Source organism: Camelus ferus, chromosome 3, assembly GCF_009834535.1.
Source record: "Camelus ferus isolate YT-003-E chromosome 3, BCGSAC_Cfer_1.0, whole genome shotgun sequence".
Classification (NCBI taxonomy): domain Eukaryota; kingdom Metazoa; phylum Chordata; class Mammalia; order Artiodactyla; family Camelidae; genus Camelus; species Camelus ferus.
The window spans coordinates 36,370,555-36,379,712 of record NC_045698.1 but is presented as its reverse complement, the minus strand read 5'-3'; the positions used below and the strand labels follow the sequence as shown (position 1 = coordinate 36,379,712).

General features: G+C 42.7%; 1 pseudogene; it reads right to left on the bottom strand.

The window, feature by feature from the left end:
• Nucleotides 1-367: 367 nt before the first annotated feature.
• Nucleotides 368-2,208, bottom strand: LOC102510757 (annotated as a pseudogene).
• Between the last annotated feature and the right edge of the window lie 6,950 nt (nucleotides 2,209-9,158).

Below are 9,158 nucleotides of genomic sequence, written 5' to 3'. Positions count from 1 at the left end.
TATGCTAATCCTTTTAACATGGCTAGTGTCCTTTTGGATACAAAGAAAATACTTGTTAATAATGACTTTAACCTTTTAATTAAAAATTTCATTAAAAGTAGTGGTAGAGAACAGTCTTTAATAAAAATTCCCTTGTTGTCATTTACCAGTTCCCTTCTGCGGCTAACTCCTGGTTAAGCAAAAAAGTTGTGTGTACCCACCATGTGTGTGCGCTGCTCCAGGTGAGGGAGCTACAGCTATGAGTAAAACAAAATGCCTGCTCTCACAGAGCTCCTTGTCTGCGAGGATGCCAACCAAAACTCTCCAGACTGCATTCATACAGGTAGAGCAATTACAAAAACTGTTCATTATCTCAGGTTCTATTTTCTGACTTTGTTCCATCAGTATCCCAGAAACTCCATAAAATCTGATTCCCAATTACTGGCATTGCTGCTGCTAATAGTCCTGATTCTCCTGGGTTTTATTTCCTATGAGAATTGGTACAATAAATGGAGGGGGAAATAGAAAACCAGAGGGGACCACTCCACTTAATTTAGAGTGATTCTTATAATGGGCAATAAAGACAAGGTTTCATTAGGAGGAAGTTTTCAGAAGGTTATTTGATGGGAAGGAGGGAACTGGAGGCCAGAGTAGGGCATAAATAAAGAAGACTTTTACAGCTGGAGAGTACATGATGCAAGAGAGAGAAATAAAAATCGGGAGAATAGAAACAGCCATCCAAACTTGCAGCAAAGAAGAGAGCAAGAAAGAAAAGGAGAAGCTAGTGGAGGTCAGTAGGGGACCTTGAACATGTTAGAAAATGGCATTTATAGCTGAAGTCACAGAGAAAGAAGAAACAATACAGCTAATGTCCTCTTGCATCCTCTTATCAGACCAGGTCTAAGTGCTTCCCATTCACAATAAACAGCAAATATACATATTCCTCAGACATTTACCATGTGCAGCCACTGCTCTAAGTTCAGTGCGTACTTACAGGAGTCATCTTGTTTAACCCTCACAACAGCCCTAAGAGGTAAGTACCATTATTATGCCCATTTTACAAAGAAGGTCACACAGTTACAAGTGGCAGGGCCAGGATTTCAGTCCAGTCTGGCTATAGAACCTGTCCTCCTAGTCCCTGCACACACATTTCCTGCAGAGAGATGTGTGGGCTGCTGCTGAGACTGCCTGGGCTCACTAGGACCAAGGTCCCCTCTTCCTCCTGGGTACGTGGCGAAATGACATCTCCCAGCTCCTTACAGTGGGGCAAGGCGGGGCTGATTCTGAAAGAGAGCGGCTTTGATGTACCCGACTTCCCTGAGAGCTCTCACAGGGTTGTTTCCTCTCACTTCGCTAGGAGTAAGATGTAGAGGACTCAGTATAAATCCTGAGGCCTGGAAGATGATGGAACCGCCAGCTGGAAGCAGTCTGAGTCCAATTACCAAAGACTCAATTGGACTTTAATGTTTTCAAGAAATAACCTTTCTAGTCTTAAATTCCTGAGATTTACGAGTTACTTTTACAATAGTTATGACTTAACCTGATTAATACAATGGCTGAAGTCAATGGTTATTCTTTTCTTTTTTTAGCATCTGTTGAATTTATTCAGCACAGAGATATTGTCTTCATGCTATGACACAGACACAAACACAGATACAGCACAATATCCATATTGAGCCCAAGCGTATTCCTTCCGAGGCTCATTTATATGTCTTCACATGCCACAGCCTGTCATTTAAATAGGGGATATTTTCAATGCCAGTTTCTTTGTTAATTTTCTCAATATCTTCTGCAGACATCTTCATGACTCCAACACATGCTGTTTTCCTTCTGCCGTGATTGCAACGATCGTATCTACTGCAGCTGGGTAAAGTTTAGCTCCAAGAGAGGTTAAGCCTGGATGTATGAAATTTGCTCCAGTGAGTACAAATCTGATGGCTCCTTTATCAACCTGCTGTTGTGACAGGATAAAAGGATATTTGTGAAGAAATCTTAGGGTTGGATATAAAGGCCCTTCTCTTTGAAAAATAGTAACTCTCCATTTACTGTAAGGATTTCTGTATGTTCATGGCATTTAAAATAGGATCTTTTTAAAGCATGATTTGATTAAGCCATGATTCAAATACCTGGAAATTGCTCTATCAATTGGTTCTTAATATCCTTTATAACTGAGGTTTTCAACTGGATGCAGTTGGACACATTTTATTTTTCATCAAATTTCTTGAACATGATCGAAGGTGAAGGGGGCGACGTTATGGAAGGGCCCAGGATGGGGGATAACTGAACTAGCAAGGGTCCGGCAGATCCCCTTACACAAGGAAGGCCGGCACTGACTGTCAGAGCAGTTGTCGTTCTCTAGAAAAATAGCAATAGTTATTCTATTAAAAGGCGATTTTTATCAGGTTCCTTTAAAGCAAACAGGTAGTAATAAGTTAAAAATGGAAGATAATTAAAATGCCAATGAGAATAAACTGATGGGCAGTCATTCAGTTGCTTCAGTCATTTAATTGTATCATGTTCTAAGGGCAGGAAGCTTTTTGCTGTTAAGATCTCTTTTTTTCTGGAAAAGTTCCTTGTCATCTTTAGCAATAAAGGAATATGTTAGCAAAACAACAGAGTGGTTATTGGCTTTGCTTGTAGAATTCTGCAGAATTCTTGGTGACTGGCAACCTAGGCAGTGGGAACCTGTGTGCTCTTGCAGGCCACAGAGGCTGATTAGCCCAGAGCTCGTGCAAGTCAAGTCTCCTAGTAGAGTCAACCTGAAACTGTGCTGGGGGTCCCCAAAGCCGAATCAGAGATCTTTGCGTTCAGGCCTCCTGCTCCTTCAATCTCCGTGGACATTGAGATGCTGGACTCCTGGTTCCATCAATGCATACTGCCCAAGAGATTTCTCCAGGAAATTTCCACATACTCCTTACTGCTCTCATTGCTTATCTGAATATGCAAGGCCCTGACACATGCACAGCTCCAGACAACGGCCTCTCTGCTCTGAGATTTTAACCACTCAGTCACTGCTGCTGTGTCTAGACCACTGGAAGCTTAAGAAGAGAATGGGAGTGTTATTGGCATCCTGTGGCTCTATCAACCATGGAATGTTTGCGAGCTGCAGTAGGAAGACTGACATCCTGGAACCTACAAGCCTAAACCCCTGGAGAGGATGGAACCAAGCACTCTCTGAAGGTGAATAGAAATGATCTTGTCTAAAACAAGGGCAATCTTAGGACTCTCTGTCTTTGGCCTCCCAGGCTTGGCTCTTGGTCAAGTACTGCAACTATTTAGGCTGGCAGATCCCCAGTGGAATTTTTTTTAAAAAAGCAATCAGCCTTTTGTTCTTTGCAGAAGCAATGAACCAACTGGTATCCTGAGTGCCTTCCAAACACCAGAGGTTATTTCACTCTGCTTTACAATAGTCTATTGCTTATCCCTAAGAGAAAAGTGCTAATTTATTTCAATATCTTCTATGAGTAGCTGTCAATACCATAAAATCATCAAGCACTTTGGAACTGAAAGAGATCCTAATGAAACTTAATTTTCCTCATTTATGAACCGAGTGGTTTTAGACTAGAACATCTCTAAATAGCCTTCCAACAGTAAGTCTATGACTATATATACGATACGTGTGTATGTATATATGCACATACACATGAAAAGAGGCCATAAAGTAGCAAGATGAAATTTTTTATCACAAACATTCCAAAATGTATATGTAAACTAATTTTTGAAGAAGTCTCAGCAGAGTATGAACATAAAAGCAATTTTAATCTTGCCCACCATGCCATAGTAAACAAAGACCATTTTTTCAGGTCCCAGATAAAATCTCAAGCAGGCCCATAGCTTTTCCAGGCCCAAGAACAGTTTGTCACTTTAAAAATTAGAACAGTTTAATATCAAAACTCCAACCTAATTCTTACCTAAACGTCTAGATCAAGTTGGCTTCGGGCTTGAAAGCCTGCAGCAGAGAACTGGGTGTCATTGGCTTCTTTTCTTCTCTCCTCCTTCATCCACCTCTTCTCCAGCTTCTTAGATGTTTTAGACCTCACAGGTCAGACCCAGGGAGAGAATGGATGCGGTCTTGCAAGGCTGATAGATTCACTCTGGCCCCTGCCTCCTGGGTGCTAGCTGTGGCATAGCTGCCTCTTTCCCTAGTTGGACTTCTTAGAGTTTATCTCATTCAATTGCCCTTGCTTATGTCTCCCCACCTGCCCCAGGATTCTGGCTGCCCACCTTTCTGTAAGGGTCCCTTCTCTACTCTAGGAAGTTCTCTTGGGCAAGGTCCATTTGTCTTAGTCCAGTCAAGCTGCTGTAACAAAATACCACAGATTAGGTGGCTTGTAAACAACAGAAATTTATTTCTCAAAGTTCTTGAGGCTTGAAACCTGAAGTCAGGGTGCCAGCATGGTTGGATAAGGGCCCTATTCTGGGTTGCAGACTACTGACCTCTCACTGTGTCCCCACATAGTGGGAGGGGCTAGGGAGCTCTTTGTTTTACCAGAGCACTAACCTCATTCACAAGGGCTTCATGGGCCTCACTCTCCTGACCTTATCACCTCCTAAAGGCCCCACCTACTAATATCATCACCCTTGATAAGGTTGTGAGGGTAAAGCCTTCATAATGGGATTGGTGCCCTTGTAAAAGAGACTCCAGAGACCTCTGTTTCTCCAGCCACCATGTGAGGACACAGGGAGAAGATAGCTGTCTATGATCCAGAAAAAGTAAGCCCTGGCCAGACACCAGAACTATTGGCACCTTGATTTTGAACTTCACAGCCTAAGAACTAGAGAAATAAATTTCTGTTGTTATAAGCCACCCACCCAATCTATGGTACTTTTCATAGCAGCCCAAATGGACCAAGACAACACCTTTTCTCCCCAGTCTGAATGGTGGTTTAAGGAAGCATTAAGTGGTGCAATTTCTTCTCTATGAAGATGAAATTGGAATAACGTAATCCAGGAATGCCTGGCTGTTCCTATAAGAGCTTTGCAAACTGTTCCATGACAAATGCTGGTAAAGACTCCTGAGATGGCAACTACAAGTTCAGATATGTAAGATACACTATTTTTTTCTCAGCCTCGCTAGATAAGCTCAAAATCTCAGACATGTAAACTATCTGTTTGCTCCAGGAAACCATTAAAAATTCCACTAACTCATAAATAATGACTTCATCGTGTCCCACAATGACCTTTCTCCCCAGTGCGTATTAGCAATTGCATTCCTACAAGCAAACTAAAAGATGGCTTATTAGCTTATTATTCGTTTAATTATCAGAGATGAGAAATGTGTTCCAGCTCAACAAGTTTAAAAACAATCTTTAAACAAGCACATTTTTAAACAGTGATGATTTGACATTGATATTCTGAGGCATCTAATGAATGGCTATATGCATATGGTCAAAATATATCATAGATAACCAGGAAATCTATCATTCTGAGGTCAGAGTTGCTTAAAGTTAGTGATTAGTCCTTGGAGCTTTTATATACCAAACCCTAGAAGAATGATCTCAGTTTTAATCATCGTTGAAAGAAAAGAAAAGAAAAATGAAAGTGAGTTTATTTAAATGTCATTTCAATGGAAGAATAAGGAAGTGGTTTGGTTTCTTTCCCTACCTCTGGAAAATTACATGACACAGTAAGTACTCAATGAATATTATTCTTGATGATGAAAGGACCATGAGGACAATCATTTTAGTGTTCCCAGGACAGACCCTATCATTGAAATAACCCTCACCCACAAACATTGGTTAGAATCACAGTCATTTATTCACCAACTGTTTGTGCCAATGTTGTGCAAGGTGTTGAAAATGGTATAGTCAACCAGACGTGGTGCTGCCCTCTTATAACTATATGGGAAACAAACAGAGACAGGCATTGACAATAGAATGTGGTAAGATGTTTGGTGGAGGTACTCTGTTGGCTCTGTGAGCACCTGAAAATCAGAAAAGGCTTTAAGGAGGGATTTATATCTCCAACCTGGGATCTAAGAAATGAGCTGAAGTTAGCCAGGAAGTGGAGAAGGGAAGGAAGTCCCAGGAATGGCACAAAGGCTAGGGGTTGAGAAGGGGCATCCAGGATACTGCACACAGTTCAGTGTGATGAGGTCGGGGGAGAGAAGATGAGACAAGAGACCAGAGAGGCAAGCAAAGAACACAAGATGGAGGTTTTTGAAGGTCACATGGGGAAATCTGGACTTTGTCCTAAGGATAATGAGGCACCATCAAAGGGATATAAAGTGGGGGAAAGGGGTTGCATGCTCTGATGTGAAGGTGTAGAAAGAGCTCTGGCTACAATGCGAAGAATGGAAGGAAGGAAGTAAAAAGGGAGTCAGGGAGACTAGTTAGGAGGCTGCTGCATTATCCAGGTAAGAGATACAGAAACTCAAAGTAACACCGTGGCAATGGAGATAGAAATAAATGGATTTGAAATATTCAGGATATAAATTTGATGGGTCTTGGTGATTAACTGGATGTGGGGAATGCGGAAGAAGGAGGAGCCAAGGATGACATATGGTTCTGACTACAACAATTCAAGGGGTGATGGTGCCATTCACTGAAAAAGGGAGGGGGGTGGGGAAGGGCTCAGGGGTGGAGATGGTGAGTTCAGATTAGGAAGTTCCCACTCTAAAATATTGGTAGGATATCCATGTGGAGATGACAAGCACACTGTTGAATTTTCTATGGATTCTACAATGAACAGATCAACAGAAATGGAACCCACAAAGGAGTCTTAAGTTGTGGTGGGAAAGATAGGTATCACTAAAGCCAAGGGAAGACAGTTTCAAGAAGACAGTGGTCACTACTGTCAGATGCTGCTTAAAGCTCAAATCAGATAATGCCAAGAAAGCAGCCTTAAAATTTAGCAACAAGGTTATTAGGGTCTTGGCAGGAGCAGTAGCAGAGGAACGTTGGAACAGAAGCCAGATTTCAAGGAGAGTTTCAGCATGGAGGGTAAGGAAGTGGTGATGGTGAGTGTAGACACTTGTTTCAATATGTTTGCCTAAAGTCAAAAGACACCAGATAAGGAAGTAGGTGGATGTTTTAAAGTGTAGGTTTCATTATTATTCCAGTAATGTGCGGCCAACAGATCTGTAGATGACTGCCATTGAAAACACAGTTTGTTACTCATAATTTTCATGGAGAAGGGGCACACCAGGCCACTCAGGGTCACAGAGGAAAGCATCAGGAGGAAGGAGAGGGGGAAACGTGCAGGAGATTTGATTGTGGTTTTCACAGGAAGGCAAGGCAAGGCAGGGTAGGCAGGCTTAGGATTGGCTAGTTGGAATGATTTCAGCAGGCTCTGCAACCAGGGGCTATCTCTAGCCCTCTGGTATCTGGCCTTGGGGTGATTAGGGCAGGAGGATAGTGGGCCAAGTGTAAGAACCCTGTGAGAGCCCATAAAGGAGGTAGCTGGGTTGTGGGCTCTGAAATTGGAATTTGGTTGATTTGCCTAGGAAAAATACATTCTCGGGTGAGTTGTGTTACCTCTGTAGGAATTAGCTAACCCTGGAAGGAGGAGGGCAGTGAGGGAAGACCCTTCCTGGTCAGTAAAGCTTCAAATGTCAGAGGATCAATAATACAGAAGTATGAAAATATAGTTAATACATTGGAAAGGAATGTAGAAGCAAGGGAGGGTATTACTTTTAGGATGGTTGAAACTTGAGCTTGTTTAAAGACTGATGAAAGGTAGCAAGTGAGGCAGCAGGAAAGAGAAGGGACTTACAATGGAGCAAAGTTATCAGACAGCAAGGGGAATATAGAGCCTTAGAACTGACCTTGGCAATGAGCAATCGCTTGAAATGTTGCAGCAAAGTGTTATAGCTCAGTGTTATAGCTCAGTTATGACAGCAACCTGGATCTGGGCGAGAGACCAAGCAGCATTCAGAGAGTTGGAGAACTCAGGTTTTGTTACACCAGCGGGCCCAGAAGAGTTAACACTCCAAGCTCTGGACCCCGTTTGTAGGTTTACACAGGCTTTTATAGGCTACCAGTCTAGACTTTGCAACATTTTGTAACATCATATGCAAATAAGTTATAATAAAGGTGACTAATTAGGAACAAGCTTTGTAGAAATAGACCAATCAGGAGTGAGGGAAATGGACCAACCAAGAGTGAGCTCCATGCAAATGAAGTGCTACAAGTGGGCCAATCAGGAGTTAGTTCAGGGAACCAATAGAATTTTAGGGGTAAGTTCCACTTTCTTAGAAGTAAGCCGTTTCAAAGGCAAAAACTGAGATAATGCCTCTGGGCCAGGGAACCAGATGGTGCTGGCAGGGGAGTAGTGGCCCTGCGTGGGGGGTCCTGCTGGTCTTTTTCATGGGGCTTCCCACATCACCACTATGATGGGAAAGGAGGGAAAGGTAGGCTTCCCTACAGGTAAGTGTGTGGCAAGAATTTGAGGGAGTTTCTCTCCGGTGGCTTTTATTTTCTCTTATAAAATAGAAGAAAAATTCCCCAACAGAAGACTGATGAAATACACACACACACACACAAACACACACACACACACAAACACACACACACACACACACACACACACACACACACACACAGAGATGCCAACTTTATGGTGAAATTTTTCTGATAGTGGTTTCACTTATAAAAGACAAAACAAAATGTGTCATTAAGTCATTCTCTTTCCTCCCTTTAACAGGTAGGTCTTAATGCCCAGCCACCGTCTGTAGGCCCAGGAGATGCCTTAGCCAAGCTCCAATGAGCAGTGTGAGGACCAGCACAGCTATTGATGAATCCTGGGTGCCAGCTCGGATCATAGGTGTGATTGCTGTGTGCCCAGCGAGTCTTCAATCCTTGGAACACTCGGGAAGGACAGAGAAGGGAGGGTTTTCTGAAGTCCGAGAGGATCCTGTGGCGCTAGGAAAGGATTATTGAAGAAGTGGGGCTCACCTCAGAGAAGCACAGGATAAGAAGAAGGAAAAAAAGTACCTAAAGTGAGAAGTACAGAAGTCCAGCAATGGCCGGTGTAATTCACTTAGACAAACAGGTCACCTTCCTGAAACCCACAGTGCATGTTATCCAGATGCTAACCGCTCTCTCTTGCTGTCCCCTCCATCCCTCCCTTCCCCTCCGTCTCCCTCTCTGTTTTACAACTCTTTAGACCATTTTCTGTATTCATTGGCTTCATATAAAGCACTAATCTGCTTTAAAGCCCAAGTGATGACTTCCTGTTAC